The sequence below is a fragment of the Triticum dicoccoides genome, chromosome 6A (genome assembly GCF_002162155.2).
Source record: "Triticum dicoccoides isolate Atlit2015 ecotype Zavitan chromosome 6A, WEW_v2.0, whole genome shotgun sequence".
In the NCBI taxonomy this organism is placed as follows: domain Eukaryota; kingdom Viridiplantae; phylum Streptophyta; class Magnoliopsida; order Poales; family Poaceae; genus Triticum; species Triticum dicoccoides.
In genome coordinates, this window is record NC_041390.1 from 256120622 (window position 1) to 256146959 (window position 26338).

A 26338-nucleotide genomic window follows, 5' to 3' on the forward strand; every position below is an offset into this window, starting at 1 on the left:
CCCTCCGATGCCACACCAGACCCCGATGCCATCATCGTTGACCCCACGTCCTGGCCCCCTACCCCGAGAAGGACGCCCAACCCCCTCTACCTCCAACCCCGACCCCGGCCATCCCCAACACCGAGGTGCTCCACCCCTCCCTCTTCTCTCTCTCTCTGTTTAGGTTTAGGTTTAGGTTTACCCCGACCCCGACCCAAAATTTGAGGAGTTAAATTATGTTCATTGCGAATTGGTGTTCCCGCTTCTGCTTGCTCACTGTTGTAGCTTCTGTGTTTCCATCAGATCTGCATTTTTGTTTTTTTCGGGAAGGCATAGAAATCAAGAAAGGTTGCATGGTTAAATCTGATCATAGTTAGGTCATGGGTTTTCCGTTCTCGATTTGGGGGAGAAAGTAGCTCTCATCTACTGGTATTGATTACCTGGCGTGTTGCCGGTATGCTTGCTGTAATAAGGAAGTTTCTTTGCTCGCTAGGAGTGTGTTCCTGCGAGTTGTGGTTGGACATGTAGATTTCTTTTTTTAATCGTGTGCCTAAGTGTGGTAAATTAGTCTTAGGGGTACATCGGTCTTGCCTTCTGTCATGCTCAGATCTACCACTTCCAGTAGTACAACTCAGTAGATCTGAATGCACAAGTTAGCAGAGGCACACCATCGTGCACATTGCTTGCTAGACCTAGCTATAGATAGTGTTTCCTTGGCCTAACCATCCATGTACAACCAATGCGGCATATCAAGATTCAGTAAAACTCTGAGTATAGGGGATTGCTTTTTGTTGCGAGTGGTTCGCATTTTGCATAAAGTTTTTAGTAGTGTGTGAAGCATTTTCTGATTTATATAGGAAAGCTAAGCATGTCAACCTCACACTACATTAGAGTGCGAGAAACCTTGTAATGGCACTCTTATAAATGCCAAAGCTATAAATAGAGATATCGGGGGGAGGCCAGTTATGGGCTGCGGTAAGACCCCCTAGTACGCTTCTCTTGTGGTTTGTCCGGATGCTCTTACCATTAGACTGGGGGTGATGCTGATGTTGGATTTTTTTTACAAGTTGATGTGGAGTTATTGCGTTTGTTTGTTAACACTGATCTTTGAGGAAGAGTGTTGTGCTCCTGAGTGTAGTGTACTATTATTTGGAGCATTTAGGCTCCTAACATTTTTAGGGTTTTAGATGGTAGGGTTATTTCTTATAAGTTGTTGTTTTATGTTAAGTTGTGTTCTGGTGGTCCAAAAACCCACTAATTTGGAAACATTGTTGAGGCCTTTCTTTGATTGGATATAAATGGTGCTGCTTAGTGTTATCTGAAGTGGTTGCCAATGAGTGCAAAATTTCAGAACAACTTGTGCATTCTGTACGTATTAGGAGTTTTGGGTTGTTATTTTGGTTGTGCTTTTATTGATTTTTTAAGGGTGCCAATTGCCATTTCCCACTAGCCTACGAAATTAATGAAGTGTTGTTGATGTTCTTGATTATCAGAGATGGGGGGAGGCCACCACCGCATGCTACGATCTGCCACACCAGAGTACGACTTGGAAGGTTTCGAGTTCTTCACGATCATACTTGAGAATTCCTCCAAGAGGCAGGTATATAAAAGGAGAGATCTCCCCTTCACCCATCTCTTTATCATAACTCTATTGTTTGCTACATCACTCCTTGAACCATGTTGCAAAGGCTGCCTGACACTTTTATGGAGATGATGGACGGCCATCGGCCAAAGAATGTGAAGCTGCGACAGGCCGGCAGCGGGCTTCGCAGGCTTTGGGACATGGAGGTGGTGATCAGGAACGACCACATGTACCTGTGTCATGGCTGGGAGCAGTTCGTCCATGCCTACGACCTAAGGCATGTGTACTTCCTTGTCTTCAGGTACGACGGCGACGCCATGCTCACCGTAAATGTGTTCAACACGACTATGTGCCGCATACGCTACAAGGACGACGACAATGCGAGTATGCTCTGCCTCTTCTTCCTCTCCATTTGGCTTTGTCTCACACTGATTGTTAAAAAAACTTTGTTGCATTTGGTCAGGCAATCGGAGCAGCGGCAGCGACTCTGGCTACAGCAAAAGCAGCTGCGAGTCGGGCTACAGTGAAAGCAGTAGCGAGGATGATCCAGAATGGATTTGGGAAGAAGAGGAGCAGAGTGGGGATGATGAGGTGCAGCCTATTCTGTCTAACGATGACCTCACGATGGTGGTGACTGACGATGGCCAAGCGATGGTGGTGGCTGTCGATGGGCAAGAGTTGGTGGTGGCTGAGGATGACCTAGCGATGGTGCTGCCTGAAGATGGCCTCGCGATGGTGGTGGTGCTTGAAAATGACCTCACGATGGTGGTGGCGCCGGCGATCACACAGCCGGGCGACATGACCATGCCAATTGTGGTAGAAGACTACATCCCACTGCCTCACCGCTCTAGGCGCATCAGGTTGATGAAGGAGAAGGAGAAGAAGGAGGAGTGAACTATGTCAGGTATGTCAGATCTCCAAAATGATATATACTTAGCTTTGTTTCCTCCGAAATGACATAGGTTAGCTCCAAAATGACCAAGTTTACCTAGGTTAGCTCTAATATGATCCATTTTAGCTAGGTTAGCTCCAAAATGATCCATTTTACCTACGTTAGCTCAAAATGGCATAATTACTTATGTTAGCACAAAAATGACCTATACTTACCTTATTTTCCTCCAAATTGACATAATAAGCTTAGTTAGCTAAAACTGGCATAATTACTTATGTAAGCTCTAAAATGACACAAATAAGGAATAAGAAGAAGAAAAACAAGGAAGAGGAGAGAAAGAAAGAATAGAAGAAGAAAGAGAAGAAAAACAAAGAATAAAAGAAGAAGAATGAGAAGGAAAAGGGTAAAAACCTTCTTCTTCTTCTAGTCTACTTCTTCTTCTTCTAGTCTTCTTCTTCCTCTTCTAGTCTTCTTCTTCTTCTTCTTCTAGACTTCTTCTTCTAGTCTTCTTCTTCTTCTTCTTCTTCTTCTTCTTCTTCTTCTTCTTCTTCTTCTTCTTCTTCTTCTTCTTCTTCTTCTTTTCCAAAATGACCTAAGTTAGCTCTAAGTTAGCTCTAATATGCTTAGTTACCTAGGTTAGCTCAATAAATACCTATACTTAGCTGCTTTATATCAAAAATGGCATAATATGCTTAGTTCACTCAAAAATGGCATAATTAGCTAGGTTAGCTCCATTTTACCTAAGTATGCTTACTTCTTCTTCTTCTTCTTCTTCTTCTAGTCTTCTTCTTCTAACTTTCTTGTTTCCCATTTTCCAGATTTCATTTATTTCACAGAAGCTTGCATGGATGGAGTGCTTCTTTTCCCTTTCTACTTTTCTTTTGTATCAATGAACAATGTGGAACTTGTTATATGGTTGGATGGATAGATGTTGGATGAACAATGTGAAACTATTGTAATATGTATGGATGGAGCTATGTGTTGGTTATGAATGTATATATGATGAAACTTGTGTGTTGGATATGTCTGCTGTGAAATTTGTGTGTTGAAACTTGTGTGTTGAAATTGAATGTAATTTAAGAAAAAACAGGGGATATACAAGCTCTTTGCCGTCTGCTGGAAGACAACAAAGAGCTTTGCCATCAGCTAGCAGACGGCAAAGCTGCCACATGGCAGCTACCTGTGCAACCTGGGGGTTGACCTATTTGGTTACTTTGCCACCCGCTGGCAGACGACAAAGGTGCAATGGTCTTTGTCGTCCGCTAGCGGACGACAAAGCGCACCATTAACCTCCTAATGGCGATAAGCTACCATGCGTGCCGTCCAGGTCCTTTGTCGTCCGCTGGCGGACGGCAAAGACTATTTCATCTTTGTCGTCCATTAGCAGACAACAAAGAGCTCTTCACAGTAGCCAATTCAGCCGGACCTGTTGCCGTCTGCTGATGGACGACAAAGGCCTTTGCCATCAGCCATGGCAGACGGCAAAGGCCTTGTATGTGTCGGGTTGAAATGTTTTGCTCATGTGTATGCGGTGAGTGTTAGCAATCATAGAAGACTATATGATGGTTGAGTATGTGGACTTGCCTAAAGACTCTGATACGTGACCCTTCCTGAAAAGATGATGAATTGTAGTTGCAAAGTTGACTGAGAACATAGTTTGTTGGTTTCCAATAGAATTTATGCTTTATACTTCGATGATGTGATGAATTGCTATTTGTTCATGAGAAGTCTATGATAAAAGTTTTATGTCAAAGTTTGTTGCTGTTATAATAATTCACATGATGCTTCTATGTCCGTCCGTATTTTGTTTTTATCGACACCTCTCTCTCTAAGCATGTGGACATGTTTTACGATTTCGGTTTTTGCTTGAGGAGTTGATACATCCATTTTGCATCATGTTTACATACTGTTATTTAAAATGTTCTTATGCATAATAATGATTTTTGGAGTAATTCCAATGCCCTTTCTCTCATTATTTGCAAGGTACACACAAAGAGGGAGAATTTCAGAATTCTGGACGTGGAAAATCTACGTCAAGCTACCTATTCTGCACAACTCCAAATGAGCCGAAAATTCACGAGGAATTTTTATGGAATAGATAAGAAATACTAGAGCAAATAACTATTAGAGGGGGGCCACCTGGTGAGCAAAAGACACCAGGGTGTGCCTGGGCCCCAGGCATGCCCTGGTGGGTTGTGCTCAGTCCAGCCCACCTCCGGTGCCCATCTTCTGGTATATAAGTCATTTTGACCTAGAAAAAATAAGGGGACGGGACAAAGTGCCTCCGTCTCGAGGCGGAACTTGGGCAGGAGCACTTTTGCCCTTCGGCGGAGCGATTCCTCCGGGGAACTTCCCTCCCGGAGGGGGAAATCATCGTCATTATCATCACCAACAACTCTCCCATCTTGGGGAGGGAAATCTACATCAAAAACTTCAATAGCACCATCTCCTGCCCAAGGGAAAGCATTGTTTGGGTGGAGTTAGTTTTGTTCTTGAGGTCACGGGAGAAATCTTGTTACAAGTAATCATGTGAACTTGATATGTATTTGATATTTTGAAGGTATGTATGTTCTGATTCCCTTAGTGGTGTCATGTGAACATCGTCGACATCACACTTCTCCATATTTGGGACTAAGGGAATGCATTGTGGAGTAGTTATTAGATGAAGGGTTGCAATAGTGACAGAAGCTTAAACCCTAGTTTATGCACTATTCCGTAAGGGACCGATTGGATCCAAAAGTTTAATGCTATGGTTATAATTTACTATTAATACTTTTCTCACAGTTGTGGATGCTTGCGAGGGGGTTAATCATAAGTAAGAGGTTTGTTCCAGTAAGAACAACACCTAAGCACCGATCCACCCACATATCAAATTATCAAAGTAGCGAAGACAAATCAAACCAACATCATGAAAGTGACTAGATAAAATTCTCGTGTACCCTCAAGAACACTTTGCTTATCATAAGAGGCCGTTTTGGCCTGTCCTTTGACTCAAAAGGATTGGGCTACTTTGCTGCAGTGTTGTTACTATTATCGTTGCCTGCTTATTACAAATTATCTTGCTATCAAACTACTCGCTACTTACAATTTCAGTGCTTGCAGACATTACCTTTCTGAAAACCACTTGTCATTTCCTTTTGCTCCTCGTTGGGTTCGACACTCTTACTTACCGAAAGGACTACGATTGATCCCCTATACTTGTGGGACATCAATCCCCCCTCCGGCATGGTGCCAGAAAAGGTCCCTAGATGGGATCTCATGGATACAGAAGGTTGCGGTGGTGGAAAAGTGTTTTCATGGATGCCTTTGGTGGTTTGGGATATTTGGGAATATATAGGCGAAAGAATTAGGTCGGTGGAGTCACGGGGGGTCCACAAGGGTGGGGGCGCGCCCTCTGTCCTCATGGCTCCTCCGACTTGATCTCCAAGTCTCCTGGTTGTCTTCTGGTCCAAGAAAAATCATCGCGAAAGTTTCATTTCGTTTGGACTCCGTTTGGTATTCCTTTTCTATGAAACTCAAAAACAACGAAAAACAGGAACTGGCACTTGGCTCTAGGTTAATAGGTTAGTCCCAAGAATAATATAAAATAGCATATTAATGCATATAAAACATCCAAAACAGATAATATAATAGCATGGAACAATAAAAAATTATAGATACATTGGAGACATATCACTTCTCAATTTCAGTTTCGTCCTCAACATCATCAACTCGTGCTTGCTGCTCCGGCGAAGCATTTCCTCCATTTTTCTTGCTTGTTGCTCCATCAGTTTTGTCCTCAACATCATCACTTCTATCTTTGCTTGCTAGTTGCTCGCTCTATTGCCATGCCGCGATACCTACCACTTGCTATATCATGCCTCCCATATTGCCATGTCAAGCCTCTAACCCACCTTTCCTAGCAAACCATTGTTTGGCTATGTTACCGCTTTGCTCAGCCCCTCTTATAGCGTTGCTAGTTGCAGGTGAAGATGAAGTTTGTTCCATGTTGGAACAGGGATATGTTGGGATATCACAATATCTCTTATGTTAATTAATGCATCTATATACTTGGTAAAGGGTGGAAGGCTCGGCCTTATGCCTGGTGTTTTGTTCCACTCTTGCCGCCCTAGTTTCCGTCATACCGGTGTTATGTTCCTTCATTTTGTGTTCCTTACACGGTTGGGTGTTATGGGGAACCCTTAACAGTTCGCTTTGAATAAAACTCCTCCAGCAAGGCCCAACCATTTGCCTCACCACCACCAACTTTTCCCTTGGGAGTCACACTCCCGAGGGTCATCTTTATTTTAACACCCCCCCCATGCCAGTGCTTGTCTAAGTGTTGGTCCGAACCAGAGCCCCTTGCAGCGCCACCTCGGGGAAACTTGAGGGTTGGTTTTAGTTGTATGGATTGCTCATCCGGTGTGCCCTGAGAACGAGATATTTGTAGCTCCTATCGGGATTTGTCGGCACATTCGGGCGGCTTTGCTTGTATTGTTTTACCATTGTCTAAATGTCTTGTAACCAGGATTCCAAGCCTGATCGGGTCTTCCTGGGAGAAGGAATATCCTTCGTTGACCGTGAGAGCTTGTGATGGGCTAAGTTGGGACACCCCTGCAGGGTTTTGAACTTTCAAAAGGCATGCTCGCGGTTATGGGCAGATGGGAATTTGTTAATATCCGGTTGTAGAGAACTTGACACTTAACTTTAACTAAAATACATCAACTACGTGTGTAGCCGTGATGGTCTCTTTCCGGCGGAGTCCGGGAAGTGAACACGATTTTGGAGTTATGTTTGAACGTAAGTAGTTTCAGGAACACTTCTCGATCACTTCTAGTTCACGACCGTGCTTTGCTTCTCTTCTCGCTCTCTTTTGCGTAAGTTAGCCACCATATATGCTAGTGCTTGCTGCAGATCCACCTCACTACCTTTTCCTACCCATTAAGCTTAAATAGTCTTGACAGCGAGGGTGTGAGATTGCTGAGTCCCCATGACTCACAGATTACCTCCAAACCAGTTGCAAGTGTCGTAGATACCAGTGCACATGATGCAGTTGAGCTCAAGTGGGAGCTCGATGAAGATCATGTTCATTGGGTTGTTTTCGTTTCCTTTCGATTAGTAGTGGAGCCCAGTTGGGGCGATCGGGGACCTAACAATAGGGGTGGTCTTTCTTTATTTTGGTTCCGTAGTCGGACCTTGATTGTATTCTGGATGATGTAATGCTATATTTATGTATTGTGTGAAGTGGCGATTGTAAGCCAACTCTTTATCCTTTCTTATTCAATACATGGGATGTGTAAAGATTACCCCTCTTGCGACATGCCTACTGTACGGTTATGCCTCTAAGTCCTGCTCCGACATGTGAGAGATATAGCTGCATCATGGGTGTTACAAGTTGGTATCAGAGCCGTCCCCGACTTAGGAGCCCCCTGCTTGATCGAATCATTGGCGTTGTTGAGTCTAGAAAAATGTTTTGAGTCTTATAGGATTATATATATCGGAGAGTAGGATTATTTTTACTCCTCAGTCCCTTCGTCGCTCTGGTGAGGCCTCCTGATGTCGAGTTTTGACTATTCTCTCCTCAAATTTCACTAATTTTTTTAGGATCACGCGGGTATCTTGGAATCGTTCCGATGGTTTTGTGACAAGAACATTGTTCTTGGTGCCTCCTGACATTTAGGGGTTGTGGCAGTGTCCCGGGGAGTTGAGCTCCGAGGTGTTGTCGTCACAATTTTATCGTTGCAATTCTGGAATACCTGAGTTCGCCGACAACGAAAATCTCTTTTATGTAGTTGTTGGTGAGATAACCTCGACGCCACCCAGTACTGGGGCGGGAGTTTGGGAGTATTGCCATAACTCATATAACGGATGCTTTTCGAAGGTTGATGTAAATGATTTCCGAAGGTTTCTTGGTTATGTGTTGAAGGATGGATACAGCTGGATGTAGGATTTGCTAGTTTTGGGTGAGATATTATGCTTCCCCTGTATCCCCAACACCTGATTGCATAACCAGAAAGTTTTGGGAGTTTATAAGTGGGAACTCAAGTAGCTCCTAGGATATCTTTCTGACAGATGCATGATATGAGATTGGGGTTTGACGTCTAGTGGTCCGCCTATCCACGGTTGGTTTAAAGTGGTCTCGTTGTGTCTTAAAGAGTCCTTGGCTATGCTGACTCGGGGATGCTTCGTATGTCATGTGCACTGCCTTGTACATGATGGTGTTGTACGATCGAGCCCGTGTGGGCCCCACCACAAAAACTTTGGACGAAATCTCTATCATATGTTTGTTCCGGCTTATTCTGTGAGTCAAATCCTTTGTTTTTGTTTTCAGTTGTGGTATTCGAGTTTCTTCGAAGTCAAGTGTTGATTCCATACCTTTTCTAAGCGGTGTTCTCATATTTCTATGTGAATACTAATCCTTCATGATAATCAAGATTGTCATGTCAATCCTTTTCAACCGGCGTGTTTCTCTTCAAGTTAATTCAATCCCTTCAACATTTGCAAGATCAATGCTTAGTTATTCACAACGGTGTTTGTTTCATCCATCCTAAGTTGTCTTTGTTTTCACGCCCTCCCACCCTTTTCTTCAACGACTCAGATTTCTTAATCATGTATCCCTTTTATTGATGTGAAGTTTCTTCATTCTTTCCGTCAATATTCTTATCTGGTGATTCTCAGGAACATACTAACGAAGCTTCAAGTTCACCATTCTTCGTTCTTTTTTTCTTCTCCGGTGGTTTCAACTCAAGCTTTCGGTGTTGATCATTCCTTTCCTTATTTCAAATATCTTCTCATGTCGGTGCACCTCTTAATCATTCACCTCCCGCTATACATTTGTTCCGGAGTGCCGAAGATAGCTCAGAAGATTCGTGTTTCCACTTTGTTTTCGTTCAAGCTCTTTCGAGGATGTTATATCTTTCAAGCCATTTAATTCAACCGATGCTATCTCCTTTTCAAGTAATTGTTCAATGGTGTTTTCTTTTGAGTGGGCCCTAACCCACAGGTCTTTTGCCAGGATCTTACCTGACTCTTCTAATTCTCCCGAAGCTTTTCAAATTCATCTCAAAGTTTGACGTTAGTATGATTTGTCATCAGTCAAAAGTCTTTCTCCAAGATCTTTCAAATTATTTTCATTGTTGATTCAACCTTTATATTCTTCATTATCCCGGAGTATCTCAACAATCCATGGTGGTGCTTCTCATCGTCATTATCAACACTTGAAGACCGTAGAAGATTTTTTTCTCTCAATCTTGTTCCGTTCTATCAACGATTCGTGATTCTAGCTTGTTGCCATCCTCTCATAATTGTTTTCGATTGTGAGAATTCTTTTCACCCATCCGGGGCAATTCTAGATTCTTTTCAGTTTGATTCTCTGGAAGCCATCATTTCGGGCTTATACATTCTCAGCTTTCAGTTCTCGTTCTCCAAATCTTATTGGTGCTTCATTCAAATATTATATATTCAGCTCGTGATCTCTTCGTTCTCTTGTACTCCCTTTGTAAACTAATATAAGAGCGTTTAGATCACTTTTTAGTATTCTAAACGCTCTTATATTAGTTTACGGAGGGAGTATCTAAATTCCCTCAAGTATCTTCATTCATTCTCTAATCCTTCCCAGTGTTTCTTCATCTTTAATTCGTTCATTTCCAACTCTTATGGTGGTTCGTTCAAGATTATTCTTCCTTCGTTTATCATATTAGTTCATTCGTTGTTTCCAGACCCTTCCGGTGGTTCGTTGAAGACCTTCTCAAGTTGCGCTATATCTATCTTCATCTTTTCCACGAGAATAATTTGTATGCAATCCATTGCTTGTCATCAATTTAAATTGGTGAAGGATAAGCATAATATAATTCTTATTCTTGTTTCACCCAAATGATTAATTCTTTATTCCAGAGGTTCATCAAATTCTCGTTTTCAATTGTTCGTCTTTCTTTTCCCAGAGTTCCAAGATCTCTCAATTATATCATCTCGAAGATCCATCTAAATCATTGCAAGGCTTGAATCTTATTCTTTTCATCCTTCATTTCGTTTGATCATTCTTTTATTACCGGAGTTCTTCACGGAGGCTCTACATGATGGTTCATCAAAGATTTAATTCCTTCTCGAAGTGCTCATCAAGATTCTTTTCAGAGGAGCTCAAGCATTCTTCATCTCGCATTCCGAAGTGCAATTCTTTCTACCATATCATTGGAGGTGGTATTATGTCATTCTTGATAATTTGGGTTCATGTGTCATGATTCACATGTTGTTAAGAATGAGGTATTTTCAATCCATCAATCTCTTATTTGGAATTATCTAGGGTTATATTTCACTTAAAGCTTTCCCTAATGATTGTTGCTATTTATGGTGCTTATAAATGATCCAAGTTTTTCTCCTATCCTCTCGGCGAAAGGAGTTGTCATCTCTTTGTTGATATCAATCCAACCTATTGTTTTTCGTGAGTGGCGGAATTTCACCTCAAGATTTCGAGGTGTTATCGATAAGCCCACTTCAAGCTTATCCTTTTTCGTTGTTGATAGTCCAACAACTCCGTTCTAGCATTTGTTGTAAGCGTGCTCTACCAAGATCTTGTTTTCTCCTCCGTTCATTCCATTCCATCCTCTCATTTCTTCCGGAGGAATTGTGATGTTGCTCTCTTCAACCCATATTCTTGTTTTGTCATGATCATTTTCTTTCCTTTGCTTATCCATTTAACCGGAGTGTCATGCCCTCTTTTCAAGTTCTTCCCATTCTGTCAAGTTTGGCTCCATTCTCAACCGGAGTGCCGTCTGAAATCGTCCTTACCCATTGTGTCATTCTTTCAATAGTTCCGGAGGCAGTGTGTTGTTGATTTCATCAAGTATCATCCAATCTTCCCAAGTTCATATTCAATTCTTTTCATTTACAGGCGGCGTGCTGTCCTATTGTATCATTCTTATTCCTTCTATATCTTGTTTTAACAGGAGTGTTGTCATTTTTTATCCTTATCATTCCTTGTGCATCTCGTTTCTACCGGAGTGCTTGCATGTACTTCTTGTCCATTGCACCCTTTTCTTACGTCTTTCAACCTACAAGGTTCTAGTAATGTTCCTTGTTCCTCTTTTCTAACGGAGTGTTTTCAACCTCATTCATCTTCGTTGTATTCTTTTCTAGAAATTTGTTCAACCTCTCAAGGTTACTTTGGCTTCACTAATTTGTCAAAGAAGCAACTTAGTTTTACCCCTTATCTTTTCCTCTGGTGCCATCCTAGATCTCGCGACGAGATCCTCTCATAATGGTGGAGTGTTGTAATGCCCCGAGACTGTTGCGCCAGGTGTCTTCCAGTTATTCGTTGTTGTTGCCTTGTCATTTCCTTGCATGTTGCATCTTGCCATGTCATCATGTGCATTGCATCATCATGTTTTCAAAACTTGCATCCGTCCGGTTTTCTTAGTTCTTTCCGTTGTCCGTTCGGAGACCAGACACACTTGCACGCGCCCGTGGCATGTCCGAAATATTATTTTATAAGTGGCCGGAAAATGTTCTCGGAATGGGTTGAAAGTTGGCATGCTGTGTTGTTATGTTGTCAGTAGGCCGCCTATCAATTTTCGTCGCATTCGGAGCTCGTTTGATAGCCCAACCGTTAAACATATAGCGGCATTATAGCCGGTCTAACGTCGGACGTTTTTGGTCTCCCGAAACCTTGCCGGGCCTCTCTCCTCTCTTCTCAGCCCATCTCTCTCTAGCACAACCCCTCCTGTTTAGCCCAGCGATGCAGCAGATTCAGCCCGATGCGTGTTTTTTTCCTGGCTGTGAATTTGCCTAATTTTTCGAGAGAATGTCAATTTTGCAGTAAAGCCCCTCATGTTCATGCATTTAATAACTCCACAACCGTGCATCGGAATTAAACAAACTCAACATGTAAAGTTCTTAGAATTTTGTGTAGATTAATAATTTCCAACTTTCATGCATGTTAAAAATGTTTAAGAGGCTGTTTGTGTAATTTTGCTCATATGCCATGTTAAATGATTTGTTTCATAACTATTTAAACGTGGCTCGGTTTTTAATAAACTTTATATGTAAATGGGGTAGAAAAATGACTAGTTTAACATGGTGGCTTTACTTTGCATGTTTAATAAATCTAAAATTGTGTTTATGGCAGAACAGTACCAAATTATTAATAAGCACATGAGGATTTTTCGGACTTGTTGCTTGTTGTTCCGGCCTCATTTAAACTTGCCTAAATAGATAGTTTCTTTATGATTCACTCCTTGTCATGTTAATGAACATTTAATATTGTTGGTTACATAAACGAGATCAAACTAAATAACTTGAATGTGGTGTTCCGTCAATATGCAACTCGTTGCATATTGAGCTCCACTTAATTTGTAGGATTGTTTGTGCACTTTGCCATGCCATGCTTCCTTAAATCGGACATGCATCATACTTGATTGTGCATCATGCCATGATTATGTGATGGTTGTTTACTATGTTGTTTGCTTCTTTTCGGTGTTGCTTCTTCGGGTTAGTTCTGATAACGTCGCGTTTGTGAGGATCCGTTCGACTACGTCCGTTTGTCTTCTTCATGGACTCGTTCTTCTTCCTTACGGGATCTCAGGAAAGATGACCATACCCTCGAAATCACTTCTATCTTCGCTTGCTAGTTGCTCGCTCTATTGCTATGCCGCGATACCTACCAGTTGCTATATCATGCCTCCCATTTTGCCATGTCAAGCCTCTAACCCACCTTTCGTAGCAAACCGTTGTTTGGCTATGTTACCGCTTTGCTCAGCCCCTCTTATAGCGTTGCTAGTTGGAGGTGAAGATGAAGTTTGTTCCATGTTGGAACATGGGTATGTTGGGATATCACAATATCTTTTATGTTAATTAATGCATCTATATACTTGGTAAAGTGTGGAAGGCTCGGCCTTATGCCTGGTGTTTTGTTCCACTCTTGCCGTGTAACGCCCTCGATGCGGCTATATCTCCTAGGTGTCGAAGCACGAGTTAGAGACATAACCGCATTGAAAGCAATGTCGCAAGTAAGGTAATATTCACAACAACCCATCTAAATAGATAATAGGGGAAAAGGTACATAGTTGGCTTACACTCGCCACGTCAAACAAATACATAAATAGCATTACAATCATCCAATACACTCATGGTCCGACTACGGCACCAAAATAAAAGATCAACCCCAACATGTGACACGGCCCCGATCGCCCCAACTGGGCACCACTACTGATCATCGGGGAAAGACACATAGTAATGGCGTGAGTCTTCGTCAAACTCCCACTTGAGCTCAAGCGCATCATCTGGAACGGAATCATCGGTCCCTGCATCTGGTTTGGAAGTAATCTGTGAGTCACGGGGACTCAGCAATCTCGCACCCTCGCGATCAATACTATTTAAACTTATAGGTAAAGGCAAGGTAATATGTGGAGCTGCAGCAAGCGACTAGCATATATGGTGGCTAACCTCTTCGCAAAAGAGAGCGAGAAGAGAAGGCAAAGCACGAATGAAGAACTAAAGAACAACCTACGTCAAACATTACTCCAACACCGTGTTCACTTCCCGGACTCCGCCGAGAAGAGACCATCACGGTTACACATGTAGTTGATTCATTTTAATTAAGTTAAGGTTCATGTTATCTACAATCAGACATTAACAAATTCCCATCTGCCCATAACCGCGGGCACGGCTTTTAAAAGTTCAAATCCCTGCAGGGGAGTTCCAACTTAGCCCATCACAAGCTCTCACGGTCAACAAAGGATATTCCTTCTCCCGAGACATTCCGATCAGACTCGGCATCCCGGTTCTACAAGACATCCTCGACAAGGGTAAAACTAAACCAGCAACACTGCCCGGATGTGCCGACAAATCCCGATAGGAGCTGCACATATCTCGTTCTCAGGGCACACCAGATTGTCCAAGGTACGGGTAGGCCAGCCCAGAGTTGCCCCTGGTGGCCACCGGCAGCTGACAGGTTGGACCAACACTCAGAGGAGCACTGGCCCGGCGGTTTAAATAAAGATGACCCTTGAGTCGGCGGAACCCAAGGGAAATAGAGGCTAGGTGGCGAATGGTAAAACCAAAGTTGGGCATTGCTGGAAGAGCTTTATTCAAGGCGAACTGTCAAGGGGTTCCCATTATCACCCAACCGCGTAAGGAACGCAAAATCTGGGAAACATAACACCGATATGACAGAAACTAGGGCGGCAAGAGTGGAACAAAACAACAGGCAAAAGGCCGAGCCTTCCATCCTTTACCAAGTATATAGATGCATTAAGATAACAAGATAATATAGTGATATCCCAACAATAAAACAATGTTCCAACAAGGAACGATCTCCAATCTTCACCTGCAACTAGCAATGCTATAAGAGGGGCTGAGCAGAGCGGTAACATAGCCAATCAACGGTTGGCTAGGACATAGAGGTTTAGAGGTTTGACATGGCAATTTGGGAGGCATGATAAGAAAGTGGTAGGCATCGTAGCAAAGGCATAGCAAAAGAGCTAGCATCTAGCAAGCAAAGATAGAAGTGATTTCGAGGGTATGATCATCTTGCCTGCAAAGTTGTTAGAGTTGACTTGATCCTCGTAAGCACACTCAATGGGCTCCTCGTTAGCGAACTCGTCTCCCGGCTCTACCCAAACAAGACAAACAAGGAAAAGAAACAAAATCAACCACGTGCAAAACTCAAACAACATGATGCGAACATGGTATGCTATGCGAGATGCGATATGTGATGCATATGCAAGATTTGACAAGGAATGATTGAACCTGGCCTCAACATGGAAATCCAAGAGTGCCACTGGAGAGGTGAGGTGATTTCGGTTGAAAACGATATAAAGATCACTGGAATCGGATGCACGGTTTGGAAATGGCAAGCAAAACAAATATGGCGCCGGTCTGCGATAAACAGCAAGTAGCCATCTAAAAGCATCAAGATAATCATGCTACAGCACTCAAACATGACAACAAAATACATGGTAGGAATCCACTCATGATGCTTGACAAAATATAAACACTGAGCTACGGCCAATTCATCCATTAACAGGTTCAAACAAGCATGGCAAAAATGCAAATGGTAAACAGGTTTCAGACTTAGTGAAATTAACACAAGTCTGGAATTTAACATCAGGTAGCACACTTTGGAGCATGAAAACTATATGCTATAGGAACTTAACATGGCAAAGCAAGGCATGGCATGGAGCTAATCAAGGCACTTAACAAAAGTCCCTTAGTGACCTTGAGCCAAAAGGGACCAGGAAAAACAATTGCAAGCATGTGAACATGGCAAAAACATAATAATATTACAGACTTAGTGAAAAACTGGAGCATGCAAATCTGTTAACGAGTAGGCATGTTTACGAGCTCGATGCACTCACTACGGAGCATGGCATGACAAACTAAGCATACACCCATCAAGAATACATATTATATAAGCTATACATGGACATAAAAACAACATAGCATGCACGGATCACTAGCAACATCCTCGACAAAATCGCTAACGAGACAACATTCTGCCAGGATTCACGAAATAGCAAAAGTACAGCTTGATTGACTCAAGCTAGGGTGCTCCATAATTGCAAACAAAGACATGGATGGATAGAGCACCACAATATTAACAAATTATCCGTACTGATCATCCTCAAAAGAGGCACGGATCACTAGGAAACAACATGAACATATGGCATATTGATAAAAACAGATCAAGGACTTAGAGAAATTCTAAGTCCCTGAAATCAGCGTTAACGAAAGCACTACTTTGCAAGCTTGTGCTAGTCACCATGCATGTCACAAAAATACATGGTAAGCACCTCTGTAAAGATGACATGGCATATAACAAAACACATGTAGAGCTCAGGAGCATATCATGCACACATTAATCATGGCAAAAATGACAAATAGCTATTTGATGCGGCACATCTGACAATTATCTCAAATAGCTCTCTTCCAACAGCATTTCGGACATCAAGATGAGCTCAAATGAAAATGATGCAATGAGATAAAATGATGTACTCTCTGAGGCGAACATTTTGATATGCTACACGCCCAAAACGGAGCTAAGGATGCGGAGTTATGATGCGATGAAGTAGGGCATATGTTATGAAGAAAAAGGACTTGGAGAAGAAAACAACCCCTCCGTGGAAAAAGTCAACTCCGGCGGGTCGAGGATGGATCCGTCGTCTCCGGCGACGGCGAGGCCCGAACGCGGAGGGGAAGGACGGGGAGCAGCCGGACTCCGGCGGAGGTGGCCGGATCTGGCTCCGGGAGGCGTGGCGGAGGCGGAGGCAGCCGGATCTGAGGCGGCGGTGGCGCGGTAGGACGGCGGCGACCGGAGCGAGGCGACAGTGTCCTGTGGGTCATCGGCGACCAGCGTGGTGGCGGGGCGGCGCTGGAGGGCAGGCGGCGGGGTGGAGCAGATCGGGGGCGCGCGCCGGGAGGGCCCGCGGCGGGCTCCGGCGGGCCGGCAGGGCGGCGAAGTGGGCGCGGCGGCTCGCCCTGTCAGGGAGCGACACGTGGCGCTGTGAGGGCGGGGTACATGTCCGGCCTGGCGGTTTTCGTCCGGCGGCGTGAGGAGAGGGAGAGGGCTAGGTTTTCATCCATGATTTTCGGGGGAGATGCATTTTTATACATAGGAGGAGCTACGAGAGTCCAAATGAGGTGCGGTTTTCAGCCACGCGATCGTGATCGGACGCTCTAAACGATGGAGAGAGTTTTAGTGGGTTTTGGGCCAAAATGGAAGGGTGTTGGGCTGCAACACACACGAGGCCTTCTCGGTCCCTCGGTTAACCGTTGGAGTATCAAACGAAGTCCAAATGGTACAAAACTTGAAAGGCGGTCTACCGGTAGTAAACCAAGGCCGCTTGGCAAGTCTCGGTCCAATCCGGAAATGTTTAACCCCCACACACGAAAAGAGGTAGAAAGGGCCACCGGAGGAGATAGGAATGCCGGAATGCAAAACGGAAAACGGGGAAAATGCTCGGATGCATGAGACAAACACGTATGCAAATGCAATGCACATGATGACATGATATGAGATGCATGACAACGGCAGCAACACACGAAGACAAAAACCCGAACCCGAGGAAAATAAAATAACTTAGCGCCAGAAACGGCAAGAGTTGGAGTACATATAAGGTAAATTACATCCGGGGTGTTACAACACTCCACCACTACGAAAGGATCTCGTCCTGAGATCTAGGACTGGAAAAACGCCGGGTACTCAGAACGGAGGTGGTCCTCGCGTGCCCAGGTGGCTTCACGGTCGGAATGGTGTGACCACTTGACTTTGAGGAATTTGATTGACTTATTGCGAGTCTTGCGTTCCGTCTCTTCAAGAATAGCAACGGGGTGCTCACGATAAGAGAGGTCTTCTTAGAGATCAATGTCTTCAAAGTTGACGGTGCGGTCAGGTGTCTTGAAGCACTTGCGGAGCTGAGAGACATGGAACACGTCATGCACATTTGCAAAGTTTGAAGGAAGCTCGAGTTGATAGGCAAGATCGCCTCTCTTGCTGACGATTTTGAAAGGACCCACGTATCTAGGGGCAAGCTTCCCTTTGATATCGAAGCGACGAGTACCTTTCATTGGAGAGACGCAGAGGTAAACATGATCTCCGATCTCGAAAGCCAAATCACGATGCTTACTATCATAGTAGCTCTTCTGGCGCGATTGCGCTGCTTTGAGGTTATCACGAACGACTTTGCACATTTCCTCTGCCTCTGTGATCAAGTCATTTCCAAGAAGTTGACGTTCACCGGTGTCTGACCAGTTGAGAGCAGTACGGCACTTCCCGCCATAGAGATTTCGAATGGGGCCTTGCCCAAACTTGCTTGAAAACTGTTGTTGTAGGAGAATTCGGCGTATGGAAGACAATCTTCCCACTTCATACTGAAGGAGATAACGCAAGCCATGAGCATATCTTCAAGAATCTGATTGACATGCTCAACTTGACCGCTAGTTTGAGGATGGAAAGCTGTGCTGAAGCGGATGTTGGTGCCCATGGCCTTCTGAAAAGAATCCCAAAACTTGGAGGTAAAGATGTTGCCATGGTCTGAAGAGATCAACTGTGGAATGCCATGCAGAGAGACAATCCGAGAGGTATACAGCTCCACCAATTGAGCTGCAGTGATAGACTCTTTGATAGGCAGAAAGTGAGCCACTTTAGTGAGTTTGTCGATGACAACGAATATAGCATCATTGCCACGCTTGGACTTTGGAAACCCAGTCACGAAGTCCATCTCAATGTGGTCAAACTTCCATTCTGGAATGGCAAGAGGTTGGAGGAGACCAGCTAGCCTTTGATGTTCTGCCTTCACTCTTCTGTAGACATCACATTCATTCACGAACTGAGCAATCTCACGCTTCATTCGAGTCCACCAATAAGCCTGCTTGAGGTCCTGATACATCTTCGTACTCCCAGGGTGGATGGAGAGGAGTGAATTGTGAGCCTCGTTCATGATGACTTTACGAAGGTCACCTTTAGGCACAACAATACGATCCTTGAAGAAGAGAGTATCCTTGTCATCAAGTCGATAGCACTTGTACTTTGGTTGTCTCTTGGCAATCTCAATCTTCACCTTCTTCACCATAGCATCAAGAAGTTGAGCCTGACGAATCTGATCTTCCAAGGTAGGAGAGACTTGAAGGTTGGCGAGGAAACCTTGAGGAACAACTTGCAGATTGAGTTTGTGGAAAGCTTCACAAAGCTTGGGTTGGTAAGGCTTGATAATCAGACTGTTGCAGTAAGCCTTCATGCTCAACGCGTCAGCAATCACATTGGCCTTGCCTGGAGTATACTCGATACTCGGATTATACTCTTGAATCATTTCGACCCAACGAGTCTGCCTGAGGTTGAGATTAGGCTGAGTGAAGATGTACTTGAGACTCTTGTGGTCAGTGAAGATGTCCACTTTTCTTCCCAATAAGAGATGTCTCCAAGTCAAAAGAGCATGCACAACTGCCACCAACTCGAGGTCATGAGTGGGGTAGTTCTTCTCGTTGGGTTCCAACTGGCGAGAGGTATAAGCCACAACTTTCTTCTCTTGCATCAACACTGCACCAAGACCTTGAAGAGAGGGATCGCAGAAGACCTCGTATGGTTTAGATTCATCAGGAGGGGTTAGAACTGGAGCAGTGACTAATTTCTCTTTCAAGGTGTTGAAAGCGATGTCACATTCCGGAGACCAAACGTACTTGACGTGCTTCTGGAGAAGGTTTGAAAGAGGTTTCGCGATTTTTGAAAAGTTCTCAACGAACCTTCGACAGTAGCTTGCGAGACCAAGGAAGCTGCAGAGTTGCTTCATGTTCTGAGGTGGTTCCCAATTCACAATTGCAGACACCTTCTCAGGATTCACCGCTATGCCCTTAGCAAAGATGATATGCCCAAGATAGAGAACCTCATCGAGCCAAAACTCGCACTTTGAGAACTTGGCGTAGAACTGATGTTCCCTGAGTTTATCGAGCACCAAACGCAAGTGCTTGGCATGATCTTCCTTGTTCTTAGAAAAGACCAGAATGTCATCAAGGTAGACCAAGACAAAGTCATTTGTGTAGGCATTGAAGATGAAGTTCATCATGCGAGAGAGAGTCGGAGGAGCGTTGACGAGGCCAAAAGACATGACAGTGTATTCATATGAACCATAGCTTGTTCTGAAATCCATCTTGGGAATATCTTGCTCACGGATTCGAATATGGTGATAACCCATACGGAGATCAAGCTTGGAGAATACTTGGCACCTTTGAGTTGTTTGAACAGCTCATTGATGTTGGGAAGTGGGTACTTGTTCTTGATAGTCTTCTTGTTCAATGGACGGTAGTCAACACAAAGTCGGTCCGTTCCATCCTTCTTCTTCACAAAAAGAACTCCACAACCCCACGGAGAAGAACTAGGTCGGATGAGACCCATTCACTCTTGAATACCGAGTTGCTTCTTTAGCTCCTTCAACTCTTCAGGTCCGAGCTTGTAAGGACGTTTGCAAACAGGTTCCGTGCCAGGCTCAAGATCGATGACGAATTCAACTGGCCGGTGCGGAGGCATTCCTGGAAGCTCTTCTGGAAAGACATCTTGATATTCGCAAACGACTGGAATTTGAGAGATGGCATCCAGTTCACCCTTCTCGTTAATAGAAAATAGACGGATGGTATCATCACGAGCGGCAAAGACAATTACATCCTCAGACGAATGAGTCAATTGAATCTGCCTGGCAGCACAATCAAGCTGAGCCTTGTGCTTAGAAAGCCAATCCATCCCGAGAATAAGATCAATATCCGAGTCACCAAGAACCGTAGGAGAAGACAGAAATTTGTAGTCACCCAAAGTGATAGTAACATCCGAAACAATGGAGTTAGCATGCATGCGCCTACCGGGAGAGACAGCTGCTATCAGTCTAGAAAAAACTTGCAAAGCCAACTCATGCTTAGATGCAAACGGTCTTGAGATGAAACAATGCAATGCACTAGTGTCAAAAAGAACTTTAGCTGGAATATCGTTAACAAGAAGTTTACCCATGATGACATCTGACAAGTCCTCTGCCTGAGCTGCATTCATCAAATTGACCTTGGCATGCTTGGGGTTATGCTTGACCACAGTTGTACTTGCCGATCTCACAGGAGGAGGAGGGAGACGCCTCTGATTGAAGCATTTGTTGGCATAGTGACCCTTCTGTTGGCATTTGTTGCACGTGACCTCTGAAAGCGGACGGTGATACGGAGCACTCGATCTTGGAGCTTGAGACAAAGTCTTGTTCTGAAAGCCAGGGTTGGGTGGGTGGGAAGATCCACTACCACCTTTGCTCTTCTACTGATAAGGCTGACGAAACGGAAGAGGAGGAAGCCAATACTTCTGCTGCTTAGCCACTTGAGTTGAGGAAGAAGGAGTAGCATCTCTGACTCGCTTCTTTCAAGCATCACACTTCAGTTGAGCAGCCTCTTGCTTCAATGCCATGTTGTAAAACTCATCGTACCTCCTGGGCTCAAAGAGAACGAGAGCTAGCTGGATTTCTTCTCTGAGACCACCCCTGAACTGGTATATCATGCTCTTCTCATCAGGGACGTCCTGCTTAGCAAAGCGGGCGAGCTTCTGAAACATCTTGTTGTAGTCATAGACAGACATAGAGCCTTGCTTCAGGTTGCGGAATTCCTCACGCTTGCTTTCAACCATGCTCTGAGGAATATGATGAGCTTTGAAGTCTTGACGGAATTCATCCCAGGTAATCACACGGCCTCCTCTGGAATGTTTGTACTGCTGAAACCATTCTGCAGCTTGGTCTTTGAGATGGAAGGAAGCGAACTTGACAAAGTCCTCAGGCCGGACGTTACTGCACTCGAAATGCTTGCACAAGTCCACGAGCCAATCATCAGCGTCAGTTGCCTCAACGCAATTGCTGAAGGTCTTTGGCTGCTTAGCAAGGAATTGGTTGAGTGTAGCAAAGTGATTCTGATTGTTGCCTTGATTCTGGTTCGCTTGGTTGCACTTTTGAAGAAGTTGCATGATCAGCTGCGTGTTTGCATTGGTAGCGGCCATCATAGCTTGCCATGCCTCCGGAGGAGGAGGTGGTGGTGGCGGATCAGGATTCGGAGTCGTGCGCGTTGGAGGAGCCATCCTGAACAGGTTGACATCCATTAGCACATTGATAGACAATTATTGAAGCTGAACCAAACGGGTTTAAATTGCAACATATAGTCTTCACATCCAAACAAAATGAACGAATGCATTCCAATTGAAATGGTCACATATCCATAAATTGAGAAGCCACTTAGAATTGATGTAGAAGAAAAACAACAACAAGGTACGGAGCAAGAACGAATACTCGGTAAGGATCACCCAATCTCAAACCAAATATCCGTGGAAGAAGAGCTAGAGCTACAAGAATTCCCACCTATGAAACTCCCGAACCTTTCCGGTTATGCAATCAGGTGTTGGGGATACAGGGGAAGCATAATATCTCACCCAAATCTAGCAAATCCTACATCCAGCTGTATCCATCCTTCAACACATAACCGAGAAAACTTTGGAAATCGTCTACCTCAACCTTCGAAAAGCATCCGTTATACAAGTTATGGCAATACTCCCGAACTCCCGCCCCAGTACTGTGTGGCATCGAGGTTATCTCACCAACAACTGCATAAAAGAGATTTTCGATGTCGGCGAAACTAAACTCAGGTATTCCAGAACTGCAACGATAAAATTGTGACGACAACACCTCGGAGCTCAACTCCCCGGGACACTACCACAACCCCTAAATGATAGGAGGCACCAAGAACACTGTGCTCGTCACAAATCGATCAGAACGATTCCAAGATACCCGCGTGATCCTAAATTTTTTTTGTGAAATTTGAGAAGAGAAGAGTCAAAACTCTATGTCAGGATGCCTTACCAGAGCGATGAAGGGACTAGGGAGTAAAAATCCTAAACTCTCCGATATATAATTCCTAAATGACTCAAAACATTTTTCTAGACTCAACAACGTCAGCTAATTCGATCAAGCAGGGGGCTCCTAAGGTCGGGGAAGGCTCTGATTACCAACTTGTAACGCCCTCGATACGGCTATATCTCCTACGTGTCGAAGCACGACTTAGAGGCATAACCGCATTGAAAGCAATGTCGCAAGTAAGGTAATCTTCACAACAACCCATGTAAATAAATAATAGGGGAAAAGGTACATAGTTGGCTTACACTCACCACGTCAAACAAATACATAAATAGCATTACAATCATCCAATACACTCATGGTCTGACTATGGCACCAAAATAAAAGATCAACCCCAACATGTGACACGGCCCCGATCGCCCCAACTGGGCTCCACTACTGATCATCAGGGAAAGACACATAGTAACGGCGTGAGTCTTCATCGAACTCCCACTTGAGCTCAAGCGCATCATCTGGAACGGAATCATCGGTCCCTGCATCTGGTTTGGAAGTAATCTATGAGTCACGGGGACTCAGCAATCTCGCACCCTCGCGATCAAGACTATTTAAGCTTATAGGTAAAGGCAAGGTAATATGTGGAGCTGCAGCAAGCGACTAGCATATATGGTGGCTAACCTGTTCGCAAAAGAGAGCGGGAAGAGAAGGCAAAGCATGAACGAAGAACTAAAGAGCAACCTACGTCAAACATTACTCCAACACTGTGTTCACTTCCCGGACTCTGTCGAGAAGAGACCATCACGGTTACACATGCAGTTGATTCATTTTAATTAAGTTAAGGTTCATGTTATCTACAACCGGACATTAACAAATTCCCATCTGCCCATAACCGTGGGCACGGCTTTCAAAAGTTCAAATCCCTGCAGGGAGTCCCAACTTAGCCCATCACAAGCTCTCACGGTCAACGAAGGATATTCCTTCTCCCGAGACATTCCGATCAGACTCGGCATCCCGGTTCTACAAGACATCCTCGACAATGGTAAAACTAAACCAGCAACACCGCCCGGATGTGCCGACATATCTCGATAGGAGCTGCACATATCTCATTCTCAGGGCACACCGGATTGTCCAAGGTACGGGTAGGCCAGCCCAGAGTTGCCCCTGGTGGCCACCGGCAGCTGACAGGTTGGACCAACACTCAGAGGAGCACTGGCCCGGGGGTTTAAATAAAGATGACCCTTGAGTCCACGGAACCCAAGGGAAAAAGAGGCTAGTTGGCGAATGGTAAAACCAAAGTTGGGCATTGCTGGAAGAGTTTTATTCAAGGCGAACTATCAAGGGGTTCCCATTATCACCCAACCGCGTAAGGAACGCAAAATCCGGGAAACATAACACCGATATGACGGAAACTAGAGCGGCAAGAGTGGAACAAAACACTAGGAAAAAGGCCGAGCCTTCCACCCTTTACCAAGTATATAGATGCATTAAGATAACAATATAATATGGTGATATCCCAACAATAAAACAATGTTCCAACAAGGAACGATCTCCAATCTTCACCTGCAACTAGCAACGCTATAAGAGGGGCTGAGCAAAGCGGTAACATAGCCAATCAATGGTTGGCTAGGACATGGAGGGTTAGAGGTTTGACATGGCAATTTGGGAGGGATGATAAGCAAGTGGTAGGCATCGTAGCATAGGCATAGCAAAAGAGCGAGCATCTAGCAAGCAAAGATAGAAGTGATTTCGAGGGTATGATCATCTTGCCTGCAAAGTTGTCAGAGTTGACTTGATCCTCGTAAGCACACTCAACGGGCTCCTCGTTAGGGAACTCGTCTCCGGCTCTACCCAAACAATACAAACAAGCAAAAGGAACACAATCAACCACATGCAAAACTCAAACAACATGATGCGAACATGGTATGCTATGCGGGATGCGATATGTGATGCATATGCAAGATTTGACAAGGAATGATTGAACCTGTCCTCAACATGGAAATCCAAGAGTGCCACTGGAAAGGTGAGGTGATTTCGGTTGAAAACGATATAAAGATCACCGGAATTGGATGCACGGTTTGGAAATGGCAAGCAAAACAAATATGGCACCGGTCTGCGATAAACAACAAGTAGCCATCTAAAATCATCAAGATAATCATGCTACAGCACACAAACATGACAACAAAATAGATGGCAGGAATCCACTCATGATTCTTGACAAAAGATGAACACTGAGCTACGGCCAATTCATCCATTAACAGGTTCAAACAAGCATGGCAAAAATGCAAATGGTAAACAGGTTTCAGACTTAGTGAAATTAACACAAGTCTGGAATTTAACATCAGGTAGCACACTTTGGAGCATGAAAACTATATGCTACAGGAACTTAACATGGCAAAGCAAGGCATGGAATGGAGCTACTCAAGGCACTTAACAAAAGTCCCTTAGTGACATTGAGCCAAAAGGGATCAGGAAAAACAATTGCAAGCGTGTGAACATGGCAAAAACATAATCAGATTACAGACTTAGTGAAAAACCGGAGCATGCAAATCTGTTAACGAGTAGGCATGTTTACGAGCTCGATGCACTCACTACGGAGCATGGCATGACAAACTAAGCATACACCCATCAAGAATACATATTATATAAGCTATACATGGCAACAACAGCAACATAGCATGCACAGATCACTAGCAACATCCTCGGCAAAATCGCTAACGAGACAACATTCTGCCAGGATTCATGAAATAGCAAAAGTAGAGCTCGATTTACTCAAGCTAGGGTGCTCCATAATTGCAAAAAAAGACACGGATGGATAGAGAACTACAATATTAACAAATCATCCTAACTGATCATCATCAAAAGAGGCACGGATCACTAGGAAACAACATGACCATATGGCATATTGATAAAAACAGATCAAGGACTTGGAGAAATTCTAAGTCCCTGAAATCAGCATTAACGAAAGAACTACTTTGCAAGATAGTGCTAGTCACCACACATGTCACAAAAATACATGGTAAGCACCTCTTTAAAGATGGAATGGCATATAACAAAACACATGTAGAGCTCAGGAGCATATCATGCACACATTAATCATGGCAAAAATGACAAATAGCTACTTGATGCAGCAGATCTGACAATTATCTCAAAAAGCTCTTTTCCAACAGCATTTCGGGCATCAAGATGAGCTCAAATGAAAATGATGCAATGATATGAAATGATGTACTCTCCGAGACGAACATTTTGATATGCTACACGCCCAAAACGGAGCTACGGAAGCGAAGTTATGATGCGATGAAGAAGGGCATATGTTATGAAGAAAAAGGACTTGGAGAAGAAAACAACCCCTCCGCGGAAAAAGTCAACTCCGGTGGGTCGAGGCTAGATCTGTTGTCTCCAGCGACGGCGAGGCCCAAACGCGGCGGGGAAGGTCGGGGAGCGGCCGGACTCCGGCGAGGGTGGCCGGATCTGGCTCCGGGAGGCGTGGCGGAGGCGGAGGCAGCCGGATCTGAGGCGGCGGTGGCGCGGTAGGACGGCGGCGACCGGAACGAGGCGGCGGCGTCCTGT